At 40.9% G+C, this 14741-nt stretch overlaps 1 long non-coding RNA gene across 1 annotated transcript; it reads right to left on the bottom strand.

Moving 5' to 3' along the window:
* Nucleotides 1-699: 699 nt before the first annotated feature.
* LOC309814498 lies at nucleotides 700-3748 on the bottom strand. Its single transcript, XR_014295696.1, has 3 exons — nucleotides 3511-3748; nucleotides 1621-1759; nucleotides 700-1420 (listed from the first exon to the last, which is right to left on the bottom strand). It is a non-coding gene; the product is annotated as an uncharacterized lncRNA (long non-coding RNA).
* Between the last annotated feature and the right edge of the window lie 10993 nt (nucleotides 3749-14741).

Below are 14741 nucleotides of genomic sequence, written 5' to 3' on the forward strand. Positions count from 1 at the left end.
TCAGGAACATGCACAAGACTGTCGGGAGAGCTCCCACCACCTCCTGTCTGTACCAGGGCTTCCTGAGGCTGAAAGGACTTAAAGGGCATCTGGTCAGCTTCCTGCACTTGGTAAGCGCTCAGGTTAACCTGTGAAGGAAAGCCAGGGTCGTGTTCGAGAGGGGTACCAAAGACGAGTTTGGAGGGCGTGGCCTGAGTAGGCCCGGGTGATGGAGAGCCTTCTGCTTGACGGTGGTGATGTTCCTGCTGAAGGCCGTCTGCTCTCCACCCTTGCTGGGATAACACGTCAGAATGATTACTCGAGTCCTCCTTCAGGCTTCTTTCCCATTCCTCAAAGTCCTTTTCTTTATCCGCAGTGCCTTCTTTTGGATGGCATTTCTTAAGCTTTTAAATATCTAAAAGGCTTTTAAATGTCTAGTTCTGTTTAAAAGGCAGACATGTATATGTGTGTACATTCAAATAATTTTTAGCTAGAAAAATGAAGTCCAGCTGACTGAATAAGGCCAATATTCAGTATTTCATTGGATAATTCATCTGATTTCTTGGGAGGCATGTTTGCTCAAGAGCAAAGCCTTAGTGGTTGCTTGTTTAATTTTGATTTTTTTTCAATAAGAGACATTACAATGATAAACCAATGAGCTATATTATGAGTTTTTAAAATTAAAAATGACAACAATCAAAACCCATTGCAATGCACTGATTATATATAAAGAGGGTGCTTTAACAAACACATTCAAAATATGGCACAAAAAGGTGTGAAAAATAAGATGTGGAACCAGAGTGGCAAAATGAAAAACATGTTTTTCCAGACAATTTAGATTTGCGGGGAGATATATTTGTGGTAAACATTTCAAGGAGCCTGAAGCAAGGGTATTTTCTGAAGATATTATTAACATTTTATCTAAGTATTATAGATTGATTAATCTTATTTTTACTCTCTAGCCCCTCTGCTCATTATTCTGGCACTGCTTACAGTTGACTCATGTTTCTGTGAAATTTCGAGCAGAAATCTGGTTCTTGTTTTTTTTTTTAACTTTTTATTTTATACTGGCGTATAGTTGATTAACAATGCTGTATTAGTTTCAGGTGTACAGTAAAGTGGACTCAGTTACACATATACATGTATCTATTCTTTTTCCAATTCTTTTTCCATTTAGGTTGTTACATAATATTGAGCAGGGTTCCCTGTGCTATACTGTAGGTCCTTGTTGGTTATCCATTTAAAATATAGCAGGGCTTCCCTGGTGGCTCAGTGGTTGAGAGTCCGCCTGCCGATGCAGGGGACATGGGTTCGTGCCCCGGTCTGGGAAGATCCCACATGCCGCGGAGCGTCTAGGCCCGTGAGCCATGGCCGCTGAGCCTGCGTGTCCGGAGCCTGTGCTCCACAACAGGAGAGGCCACAACAGTGAGAGGCGCGCGTACTGCAAAATAAATAAATAAATAAATAAATAAATAATAAAATAAAATATAGCAGTGTGTACATGTCAGTCCCAAACTCCCTAACTATCCCTCCCCACCACCCTTCCCCCACTGGTACCATAAGTTCCTTCTCAAAGTCTGTGAGTCTCTTTCTGTTTTGTAAATAAGTTCAAGAAATCTGGTTCTGGTGATCACCACTCACCTGTCCCAGCTCGAGGTGAATTTTGGGGTCCTTGTTTAACTTTCCATTGGCGGTGCCCCCTTCCATGAGCCTGGCTTGATGGCCTTTCCCTCACTGGCTTTGCTCTGTTGGGATCTTTGCTCTCGTTCCAGGTGCTCACCTGTGTCATGGGAAGAGGTAATGCAGTGGTGCAGGCCCAGCGTGAAGAGTATGCCTCTCATGAAGATACACGTCCCCAAATTGAAAGCAGGTACTCCTCATTCTGGTGTTACCCTAAGAACACTCACAGAATAAGCAGCAGTGGGACCTTCATCCAGGGAGGTGGAAGGAGCAAGCCTTCTCTTGGTTTTGGGGGAGTGGCTGTAGGGAGCAATGATGGAGGGGCAGTTGCTCTCACCCAGTGCCTTCATGGCCAGCACTTGCTATCAGCACTTGACAAGTTCCCACTTGGATGACAATGGGTTTGAACACTGGGTGTCCTACCCCTCCATGGATGAGGGTGCTCATTGTTGTGTGGGCTCAAACTCCCAGTTCCAAGTAATTTTTCAAACACCACATTTCATAATAAGGTGAAGCTTGGTTTCCTTATTTCATTATTTTTTTAAAAATTTAACTTTACTTATTTATTTTGTGCCTGGACAGGGACTTGAACCCTGGGCCCTCAGATTAAAAGTCTGATGCTCGGCCTTCCCTGGTGGCGCAGTGGTTGAGAAACCGCCTGCCAATGCAGGGGACACGGGTTTCATCCCTGGCCCGGGAAGATCCCACATGCTGTGGAACAACTAAGCTCGTGCGCCACAACTACTGAGCCTGTGCTCTAGAGCCCGTGAGCCACAATGAGGGAAGCCACCACAATGAGAAGCCTGTGCACCGCAACGAAGAGTAGCCCTCGCTCGCCGCAACTAGAGAAAGCCCATGCACAGCAACGAAGACCCAACACAGCCAAAAATAAATTAAAAAAAAAAAAAAAGTCTGATGCTCTACCAGCTGAGTTACCCAGGCATTTGTTATTTTTATTAAGATCTCTTAGCATATCAAAAAAGTATTTATGAGGGATTTAAAACCATTGAGTAAAAAACCCAAAGAAGAAAAGAATAAACTCGAGGAAGAAAGTAAGGATCTTGTATTTCTTGAGTACTTACTATCAGCACTGACTATGTGTCAAGCACTTTACATGATCTTACTTAAGCCTCGTAACAACCCTGAAACGCAGGCTTTCCCGTCTCCATTTTACAGATGAAGGGGTCCAAGACTCCAAGTGGTTAGGCGGTTTACACGGCAATGCTGAGCTGTAGAGCAGGATTTTAACTCAGGCCTGAGCAGCTCTGCCCCTCCTTCCTGTTGCCCCTTAACCAGGAAGAGCAGCAAAACCCATGGGCAGCTGAGGCGTATATGGGGACATGGGGACACAGGCATTTCTCTGGCCCTCAGTGTCCTCAAATGGGGTTAAATGAGATACTCCTTAAACTGTTTTCAAGATATAAATGTATTGTTGGGCTTCCCTGGTGGCGCAGTGGTTGAGAATCTGCCTACCAATGCAGGGGACACGGGTTCGAGCCCAGGTCTGGGAAGATCCCACATGCCGTGAGCCATGGCCGCTGAGCCTGTGCATCCGGAGCCTGTGCTCCTCAACGGGAGAGGCCGCAACAGTGAGAGGCCCGCGTACTGCAAAAAAAAAAAAAAAAAGGAAAATGGGAGAGAAATTCTGAGGCTTGTCTCCCTGCATTTGAATTTCTATCCACAAGGCAGCCTGGAAAAGGAACATGATATGGCTCCAATATTTTATTTAATAAATGATAGGGCATCCAATTATCCTGGGATGGGTTCTGTGTATATAGGTTGTAGGTCAGAACCATCCCATAATAATCAGCACCCTGGTCCAAGAGGCAAATGCCCTGTGCCCCTCCGTACCTCTATGGCTTAGGGTTGTTCTTCTGAGGCATCTTTCCTCTCTTTGGGCTCCAAGTTCACTTGCAGCAGAGTTCATCTGTAAGAACATCTTCGTAGGAAGGAGGGAGGTGATGGGTGCCCTGTGCCCTGCCAGGGATGGCTGCTTCTCTGACATACTGGTTCTAGGATTGGGAGTAAGTTTCCAGAAAGTACCTATTTGAATACACCCAAAGCGTTGTGGACTTCCTTGATGCTCTTTCATCAAATATCTTTCAAAGCCTTATTAATAAGTAGAATGATTAATAAATAGAATGGTAGGTGTGGACCAGTGGTTCTCAACTCTGGCTGCCGGTTAGAATCTTCTGGAGAGCTCAAAATCTCAAGGATTTTCTAGTTCCTTTGATGAATTGAAAACAGAGAAAATGGTGATCCTAGCAGGATATTTCTTTCTGAAACTACCCTCCAGTGCCTCCCTTGCCCTTAATTAATTTTACTGGGGTTGACCCAAATAAAAACCTATCTCATCGCATTCACCTCCCCTACCTGCCACCCACCGACAGTGTTAGGAAACAGAATCTGGCACCATGCCTGCCAGATGACACACAAGCCAATGCGGGATGGTATGACGAATCAGCTGTAGCCCTTCCCTCAGCTGGAGATTCCTCCCACAGGGTCTGAAGCGCTAGCATTTCTAACCCAGCCCCTCTCCAGATCCGCACACCTGTCAGAAATCACTTCAGTGGGAAGGAAGGTCAAGAGCAGGAAAACAGCCCCTTGCTCTTGTATAGCCATCTCAGTGATGGAAGTGGGATTGCCTAAATGTCATTTTGTGCTTCGCCACAAAAGAAAAAGAACACTGGAGTGTTCCAGAGAAGAGGGGTAACTTTCTCTGTATCCTGGCTGGGAAGGAATCTCCAGGGACGCATGGCTGGAGAATCAGAAGTAGGGAGAGCTGGGGACTTGTTCTTCTCGACGGCTGATTTTTAAGTCTGTTTGGCTTGTGTTTCTGCAGAGTAGAACATAAGTTAAAAAGAAGGGGAGGGAAAATTAGGTCTTGAGAGAACTAGAGACTCAAGGAATTACTTTTGTTGTTGTCGATGCTACAGTTAGTCCCTAAAAGAAGACAGAGTCGTAAGGGGACTGTAAACCCTCGCGCCACTGGTTTTCTGAGCAGCTTAGTTTGAGTGGAGCTTTAGCTGCCTGGGAAGGTAGAGCAGGTCCCATAGGGAGAAACACTCTTTCAAATGGGTTTGGGAATCCAGTGTGCTTTTTTTCACTCGAAAACATATTTATTGTCATCCCTCTAGGTAACTGTAGTTTGACAAATGTCTTGGTGATAATATTGTAAAGGAAAACCTGAGAGACAGGCTGCTTAGCTTAATTGCTAACAGCATTCACATCACTTTGAAAGTGTAGGACAGTTAGGAAAATCTAGTTTAATTCACAAAGAAGATGGTTTCACACCCTGGCTGAGCCGTATCATTGACAAGATTAGATATTGTCACAGTTAGAGATAGAGCAAACAACAAAACTAATTCAAAACAAACAAAAACAAAATAAAGTTCAGCGTGGATTTCAGTAAGAAATATAAAAGGGTGGCAAGGGCACTGTGGTCATGTGACTTCCCAGCTTCCGAAGTCTGTGCTGGTGCTTTGTGAATATTTAGGTAGGAAGGAAGGGTTTGGTCAGGCTGGAGGGGAAAACAGAGGAAAGGGGTGGTGGAGCTGCTCGTTGCCCTGGGAACGTGAGGGGGAGGGTGGCACTTCCTAGGCTGAGCGGGGCACCCAAGACAAGGTCCAGGTGCAGGCACAGGTTGTGTATCCCTGAAACACCTGTACGGTGCTACTGGGAGGGGGTTTGTCCTGTTAATTGAGCCAGACAGGATGCTCAGGGATGTGTGCGACCCCTTTGAGCTGCCCAGAACCCTGCATCTTTCTCAAACACTTTCCAGATTCCAAAATGAATACTTTCAAAGAGGAGTTAACACATCTGGGGGACGAAAATCAAACTTTGCTTTACTCTTTTGAACATGAAAATTTAAAGAAAGGTATTACTGTGATCATAGATGCACAAGGAAGGTAGACTTAAGAATCTTCATGCATCGTCCCATGTTGTCTCTTGCTCCCTGTTTTACAGTTGGAAACTGTAGATTTAGATGGTTGGGAAATATTAAATAAGGAAATCCATGAGCCTCTTTGAGTGTTTAAGGCACGGGGTGGGGAACAGAACAAAATAGAATTGCTATGTTTCTTAGCAGTCAGTAGCAGTTTCAAAATATTCCATGTTCCAAATATTCCAGTTTCCATGTCATATTAAAAAAAAAAAGACTTTCTAGGACAAGTGTATTTCTCAGACTTATGAAGTAATGTAGGAAAGTAATTGTATCCCCATAAAACAACTCCATTCAAAAGAAGAAATAAAAATACCCTTTAGGAATGGCAAAGGAAGGAAGCTGTGCCTTGTGTCCAAGCACAAATGGGTGAGATTAGCATGATTAAAAACCAATTCTAAAGGAACACTGTCTCATCACACATCCAAATAGTTCTCATTTCCACTGCTTTCCTCCTCAAAAACTGGATCTTCTCAGGAAAGAAAACTTAAAGTAGATGTTGCTTTAAATTCTTTCAAACTCATGGTCTCACGTTCAACCAAAAGCTCTAATACATCAAGATAAGTAATAGGTTCATCCAGTGTCCTGACTGGCTGTTTCAAGTTTGACCAGGAGGACTCTCAGCCACCAACATGCCCCTCTATCTATCCGCCACTGGCTTTAGTCCTATTGGTCCCAAGAAGGAAACAGCGACTCCTGGGCTTGCTGAAGCATCTGGAAGTCATGGCAGGTGAGTGATGACCCAAGGAAAATGGAGGAAGTTGAGGAGCTTAGACAAGTATTGCTTTGGCTTGGAGACTCTCTCTGACATTCACAGTGTTATCTCCTGAGGGCTTTCCAGTAGACTTTAGGAATCCTCTATTTAAATTTTTGTTTTCTAATAATAAGAAGAGAAACTCCTTCTTCATTTCAAATGATAAAATCAAATTTGTTTCCTGGATTTTTTTCTTTCTGTTTTATCTTTATCATCATCATTAGCATTTCATGATTTCATCGTTAGAGTCTAATATCATTAGCTTTAAAATAGAAATGTTATTATTTATAATGAGAAATAAAAGTTTAGGAAAATATTAAGAAGTGAAAATAAGAAGAAAAGAGTCACATATATTTCCACCAATCAAAAGACCTAAAATGTTGTTTTGAGGTCATTTGTGCTATCTTTTCTCCATATAATGATTTTCTAAAAATTCAACCTAGATATAATATATAGAGAGTGAGAAGGCAAGACACAGACATTCTTGGGAAAAGATATTTGCAGTAAAAGTGTCTGACAAAGGACTCATATCCAGAATATTGAAGAGTTCCTACAAATTAATAAGAAAAAACGCAATAAAAAATGGGCAAAAGACTTGAGTGGGTACATGTCTAAAAAACGATATTCAAATGTCCAATGAACATATAAAAAAGTATCCAACATCATTAACCATAAGGGATATACAAATTAAAACCACAGTAATATACTCCTACACACCTACCAGAATGACAAAAGTTAAAGTGACTGATAATATCAAGTGTTGGTGAGGATGCAGAGAAACTGGAACTCTCATATACTTCTCATAAGAGTGTAAATTGGCACAGTTCTTTGTAAATGATAGGATTTCCTATTATATATCCAACTTTTTTATTCATTCATCCACTGATGGGCATTTAGGTTGTTTCCATGTCTTGGCTATTATAAATATTGCTGCAATGAACATGGGGGTACAGATATATTTTCAAGTTGGTATTTTTGTTTCCTTTGGATATATTCCCAAAAGTGGAATTGCTGGATTATACGGTTGTTCTATTTTTAATTTCTTGAGGATCCTCCACAGTGTTTTCCATAGTGACTAGACTACACCAACTTACAATCCCACCAACAGTGCACAAGTGTTCCCTTTTCTCCACATCCACACCAGCATTTATTATCTTTTGTCCTTTGATGATGGCCATTCTAACAAGTGTGAGGTGATATCTCATTGTGGATTTAATTTGCATTTTCTTAATGACTAGTGGTGTTGAGCATCTTCTCATGGATCTATTGGCCTTTTGTATATCTTCTTTGGAGAAATGTCTATTCAGATTCTTTGCCCAGTTTTAAAATTGGGTCGTTCATCTTTTTTTTTTTTTTTGCTACTGAGTTGTATGAGATTTTGGATATTAGCCTCTTATCTGATAGATGGCTTGCATTTTTTCCCCATTCCACAGGTTTTTGTTTCACTTTGTTGATGGTTTCTTTTGCTGTGCAGAAGCTTTTTAGTTTGATGTAGTACCACTTATTTATTGTTTATTTTGTTGATTGTGCTTTAGGTGTCATATCAAAAAATGATTGCCAACACCCATGTAAAGGAGCTTTATTCCTATGTTTTCTTCTAGGAATTACATGATTTGAAGTCTAACACTTAAGTCTTTAATTTATTTTGAGTTAATTTTTGTGAGTGGTGTAAGATATGGGTTCAGTTTTATTTTTTTACCTGTGAATGTTCACTTAGCACAATTTATTGAAAAAAACTGTCTTCTCTCCATTGAGTATTCTTGACTCCCTTGTCAAATATTAGTTGACTGTGTATGCTTGGGTTTGTTTCTGGGCTCTTGATTCTGTTCCATTTGTCTTTGTTTTATGTGAGTACCATACTGTTTTGATTATTATAGCTTTATAGTATAGCTTGAAATCAGGAAATGTGGTGTTTCCTGCTCTGCTCTTCTTTTTCAAGATTTCTTTGGCTATTCAGAGTCTTTCATAGTTCCATAGAAACTTTAGGAGTGTTTTTTCTACCCCTGTAAAAAGTGCCTTTGGAATATTAATAAGAATGCATTGAATCTGTAAAGGGCTTTTGGTAGTATTGACATTTTAACCATATTAATTCTTCCAGTTCATGAACATAGGATACCTTTTCATTTATTTGTCTTTGATTTCTTTCATCAATTTCTTGTAGTTTTTAGAGATCTTTCACCTCCTTAGTTAAATTTATTCCAAAGTATTTTATTGTTTCTGTATGTTAATTCTAAAGTCATTATTGACATCCCCTCAGACATTCTTATGCCCAGAGCCTTAGAGGAAAACTGTTTTTGTTTGTTTGCTTGTTTTGTTTTTTAGCTGTGCCGTGTGGCATGTGGGATCTTAGTTCCCCGCCGACCAGGGATTGAACCTGGGTGACAGCAGTGAAAGTGAGAAAGCACCGAGTCCTAACCACTGGACTGCCAGGGAATTCCCTCAACACTTTTAGAACTAAAGTTACTCATTCCACTTCAAAATAAGTTACTTAGGAAAAGACACTTTAGCATAATGCATGAAGGGCACGGATTTTGGAAACAATGACCAGCTTCAAATCCTGGTTCTACGACTTATTGACTTCCTTATGTCTCAGTTTTCTTATGTGTGGGATAGAAATAACACTCACTAGAAAGGACCTATGTTAGAATTCAATGAGAAAATTAAGGTAGCACTAACCAGTCCTTGGCACATAGTAAGTGCTCAGTACATATCTAATACTATTATTATTAGTGCTTAGCAGATGTGAGGCTATTAGAGCTCAATAGATGATAGCTAATCATTTCACTAGGAAAGCGTTCTCAGGGAAAGTATTTTGATTTCTCAAGTGTTCTTCTGTGGCTACTACTGACATCGACCAGAGAGCTCACTATTAGAGAAGGGAGCTATATTCGGAAGGGCTCAGGGATGTTGTGAAGGCCAGGTCACCGGGACAATGTCACCATTTGACATTAAGTAAAAGAGAAGAGGAGGTTGAGTTTGGGGCTGAAAATTTCTAAGATGTGAGCAAAGATATACTGTGAATTCTTTTTTTTTTTTAATACTGTGAATTCTTAATTTCTCAAGAGATAAACAATACAAGTGCTCCCAGTCTCTGAAATGGAGAATCAGGGTTGTGGTAGTGGAATGGCCAGATTAAGGCTGTAGGTGACCTTGACTTACTAAGATTAGTAGGCACAGCCTGGTAGCTGAGGGCTCTGAAACTGAGAAGGTGATCCCCGAGGTGGAGACCTGTGGAGCCAGGCAAGTTGGCCACTTCCCAGGGGCGGGTCTTGCTGCACCTGTGGCAGTGTATAGAGAGGTTGGTCCTTGGGATGGAGTGGTTGGAGTTCTGCATCTCAGATTTTTGCTCCACGTACAATGTCCTTATTCAAGCCTTCCTTGGACAGACCCCAGACTTGGGAGGGACCCCTCCCCTGATGGAAGCTGCCCCTGCCCAGAGGCTACCGCCCATCCCTCTCCCGCCCACTCCAATGCACACTCACACCAGACAGAACCACCTTTGAACGTTTCAGAGGCTTTTAGATCCTGGAAGGACTGCTGCTTTTTAGGAAGAACTAAACTTATCAAACTTAATGTCCTAGGCACCGTGACTCAGAAATTTAATGACCCCCCCACCCCTTTGAATTCATCTTTTTTCCTCAACCTTTTTTTCTTGAAAAATTTCAAGCCTATATAAAAGTTGAAAGAACAGTACAAGGGACATCATGATATCCTTCACTTAGACTCACTGATTTGTTCTGTTGCCATTTATTGAGCATCCACTGTATGCTTGGCACTCTGGTAGCCTTTGTGTAAACAAATATGAGTGAGTTCTGTTGCTTGAGCTCAAGCTGCTCATGGTGTATGGGACAAGGTAGAGCATAAGACAACAACAAAAAAAAAAAACCTATAATATGGCCTGATCATGGTGGTATTCCAGGGAAGTATATTTCCGGTAAAGAGAGCAGCATGGCTGAAGACATGGGAATTTGACAAGACCTGGAAGATTTGGGGAACTGCTTCTCAGTGATGGAGTAAGTGATTCTGAGCAGAGAGAAGCCCAGGCACCAGTGTAAGTAAGATCCATCCACAGAGTAGAGCCAGCTCTGGAAGATACTGAAGCTGACCACTCTAAAAGTTTTAAGCCCAAAATGCTTTCTGAGATTAGTAAAGAGGTTGCCTCTACTTTTTTTGGGAAAGAAAAAGAAAATGGTTCCCAGGGCTGGGGTCTGCCAGGAATCCTGCCTGAAGTTTCTTGGGCTTGCTATGCTGATGAGTCAGCCCTGGTGTTGGTAATGCACAAGTTCGGGGGCCCCTGGCCATAGTGAGATCTTGAGGCCCCGTCCTCTAGAAACGACTTGCTTCCCATTTCCTGGAATCCATCAGAAGTGAGCCTTGTAGTATAATTACCCTAAGTTGTTACAACTAAGTTTTGAATGCAAGGGAATGAACCCTCCTTACTTATTTGAAAAGAAGTGAAGGATGACACTTCAAATGTAAGAAGACTTTTAAAAGGATGCAGGACTCATTTCTCCTTCAAAGGAGAACAGCATCTCCTAGTTTTTCCAAATGACTCTTACATGATTGATGGTACAGGGTAGTCATAGCTGTGATTACTCATCTCTAGGAAAGATTTAACTGCTTTTCTCATATTGCAATCAAGGGGACTAAGTCTTCCCATGCATATCCCTATTTGCTTTAACTTCTTCATTTAACACTTGAGAAACACATAAGAAAACAACGCATAAGGCCGAAAATTTGTGACCTCTATCACCTTTCCTTGGATATCTAAATTTTATATTGTACTGTTGCAGAGAGTGGGGCAGAGGTTGCTGGAAGAAACCTTACTCTTTCTGCTTCCAGGGTCATAAAGAAATTCAGTGGCACTAGACTTATTGGATACGACCTCTTCTCTGTATCTGAAATTTGGGTGTGCAACTCAAGAGAGGGGGTTCCACTTTGGCCCTCAAGCTGTATCACAGTGTTTTGCTGGGCACAGCAGAGTAGATTTACTAGGCAGGTGGCAGTTCCACATCCACAGGGAAAGGCTACTTAGCATGAGAATCTCTGCTGAGAGCCGGAGGTTCCTTCTTATACTGTGCAGCTCCAGGCTGGCAGGGTGACAGAGGAAGAGACTGAAAGCTTACCTAACTAAAGACATGCTAACTGGTGAAAACACAGCACTATCCCTTGTCTTTTACTCCCTAACTGAGGCACTGCAGTGCAGAAAAAGGAAGTTGTCCTTTATATAAAAAAATGAAGGAAAAAACCCCAAAGTGCCTATTGTTTGCATACTTTCATATCTAATGTTATATTCAGACAGCACTGGATGATTCCTAGCAAGTTTTGGATCGAAGAATTAAACCACTGACATTCTGGAGGGTCTGTTCTTTTTATTCTATTCTATTTTAATTTTTTTCCAGCTTTATTGAGATTAATTTGACATATAGCAGTGTATAAGTTTAAGGTGTTCAATGTGATGATTTGATACACATATGTATTGTGAAATAATTACTGCAATAAGGTTAATTAACACCATCATCTCATATAACTGCCTTTTTATGTGGTGAGAACACTTAAGATCTGCTCTCTTAGCAACTTTCAAGTATACAATACAGTACTGTTAACTATAGTCCCCGGGCTCTACATTAGATCCCTAGAACTTACTCATTTTAATGAGGGTTGGCAGTTCAGTGGAAAATACAGGGTTTTAATGATACCTTTCTCCAAACAACTTAAAATTTTGCTAACACGAGGCACACAGAAGTTAGAAAAGATGTAGTGGGTGCTGAAGGAGATGAGAGGAAAGTCACAACACCGACAGCAAGGGAAGTCTGAGAAAGCTTCACGGCTGAGTGGTGATGTGCCAGCAGACTTAAATGCAGCAAATGCTACAATATATAAAACATGTGAAAAATGCTCTGGAAGATATACACCAAACTGTTTAGTTCTGAGGAGGATACTAGGATTAAGTATGGGAGATACTAAAGGGGATCATTGATTTTGATTGCACTCAATCAAAAATTACTTGTATTACCTGTATAATCAGTGGTGTGCTGGTAAATGTTAAAGAAGCAACTCCCTCCAAAAAAAAAAAAATTCCTATTGTAGTGTTGTCCTACCACAGGGTTTTCCATGGTGTAAATACTTCCACTATGGCTAATTTCAAGCAACCAAAGTAAAGTCAACTAGCTCACAAATTCTGAGAAATTTAACAATTCAAGCAATTGTTATGTGCCAGGCTCCAGGTCAAGTATGGAGAAGATGGAGAAAAGATTATGATGCAATCCTTGTCTGCCAGACAACAGACATACAGCGTCGGAGCTAAAAGAGGAACTAGAGGAAGAAGAGATTAACTTTGGCAGGGTGTGGGGAAGGAGGAGAATCAGAGAAGGTTCCCTGAATGAGTTTTGAAAGATGGAATAATAGGTAACTAGAGGATGGGAAAAGGCCCCAAAGCATGGAAGCACATGATACATTCAGGGAATTGCAAATTGCTCACTTTGCACAAGATTATTGGCACAAAATGGAGGATGAGGCCAGAAAAGAGGGCTGGGTCCATATTGTCAAAGATGATGAATTTCACTGTGTAGTAGTAATGTGAGCTACTGACAATTTTTGAGAAGCGTCAGGCATTAACTCTGATAGCAGAGTGGACACTAAACTGTAAAGGAGACCAGTGCAATGTGTCCAACGGGAGAATACAGCAGAGATAGAAATGGGACAGGTCCAAGAAGCCTTTATGAGGAAGAATGAACGGGATAATGAATTGGCTGGAGTGAGTGGAAGAGATTGGTTGCTTGAAGGTTATACGTAGGACTTTGAAAAATGATCACTCTGCTTCCTGTGGGAATGAATGACTTTGTCAGCAAAGAAAGGAAGCATTTTTAAGAGACTATAAAAGTTAGGACTTGGGAGCCCAATTGGTTATTTATCTTGTATCTTACGAGTGATGTTTGTAAGTTTGAAGGTCTGAGACTTGAGTGGCAGGCCATGAAGATGGTTTCATTTTATTGTATTTGAATTTATGGATCTTATTTCTGGGTAGTTATGTTATGAAAATGATGCACTTCTGATCTGGGAGAGAGGACATCTCAAAAAATTGGGAAATAATAATTAACCCAGGAGTTTACTGGATAAATAATCATTTATCCATAGAGATTGAAAAGAGAATAAGTAAGGGAAGGGAGGAAAGCACCCAGGTAAGCCTGTGGATCCAGTTACTCTAAAGAGTAATAGGCATAATACAGAAAGAATAAGGGAGCAGGGAGGTCCTGGTGATTCACATGAGAAACCAGTTGGGAAGGAAGCCAGAAACAATACTTAGGGCCTTAGATGTCTATGTATAAACACACAGGGCATAGGTAACAAGCAAAGTAAACTTGAGATTGTAATACCAGGGGTAAACAAGGTGATCTCATTGGAACTTTGTAGACTCAAGACTGACATCCATACTTTGCTGTACAGCAGAAATTAACACAACATTGTAAATCAGCTATACTTACATTAAAAAAAAACTTTAAAAAAATATTAATTAAAAAAAGAAATGAGACAACTCCTTGTATATCTACATAGAAGAAACATGAAAACATATTAAATAAACAAAGTAAGTTACAAATAGATGTACATAATATGATCTAATTTTGTTAAAATAAAGAAACTATTACTGTTTTCAAAAAAAAAGAAGACTGACATACAGTGATGAAATCAAATCTATGCCCATTCAAAAGAAGCATGTTTATGAGGTGGGGAAGGAGACTGGTGTGTATTGTAGAGGAACTAAGTGGAAGGGCATAAAGATAAATATTTAGGAGGACAGGATCAGAGCATTAAAGCAATTACTACACACCATTTGGCCAGAAGGTAACAGGGAAAATATTAAATAGCAAATTTGTATAAAACATTCAGATAAAATCCTTTCAAAAAATTTTAATGGAAAATCTGACCCTGATTTCTTTTATTTATTTATTTATTTGCTTGTTTATTTATTAATTTATTTATTTATGGCTGCATTGGGTCTTTGTTGCTGTGGGCGGGCTTTCTCTGGTTGCGGAGAGTGGGCCTCTCATTGCGGTAGCTTCTCCTGTGGAGCACAGGCTCTAGGTGTGCAGGCTTCAGTAGTTGTGGCTCGTGGGTCTTAGAGTACAGGCTCAGTAGTTGTGGCTTATGGGCTCAGTAGTTGTGGCACGCGGGCTCTAGAGCGCAGAATCAACAGTTGTGGCGCACAGGCTTAGTTGCTCCACGGCATGTGGGATCTTTGCAGATCAGGGCTCAAACCTGTGTCCCCTGCATTGGCAGGTGGATTCTTAACCACTGTGCCACCAGGGAAGCCACCCCTAAAAATTAAATATTTTTATAAAGATTTAAAATTTTTTAAAATTTAAAAGTTTTAAAGATTTAAAAGTCTCA

Source organism: Mesoplodon mirus, assembly GCF_964341445.2.
Source record: "Mesoplodon mirus genome assembly, chromosome: 13".
Classification (NCBI taxonomy): Eukaryota; Metazoa; Chordata; class Mammalia; order Artiodactyla; family Ziphiidae; genus Mesoplodon; species Mesoplodon mirus.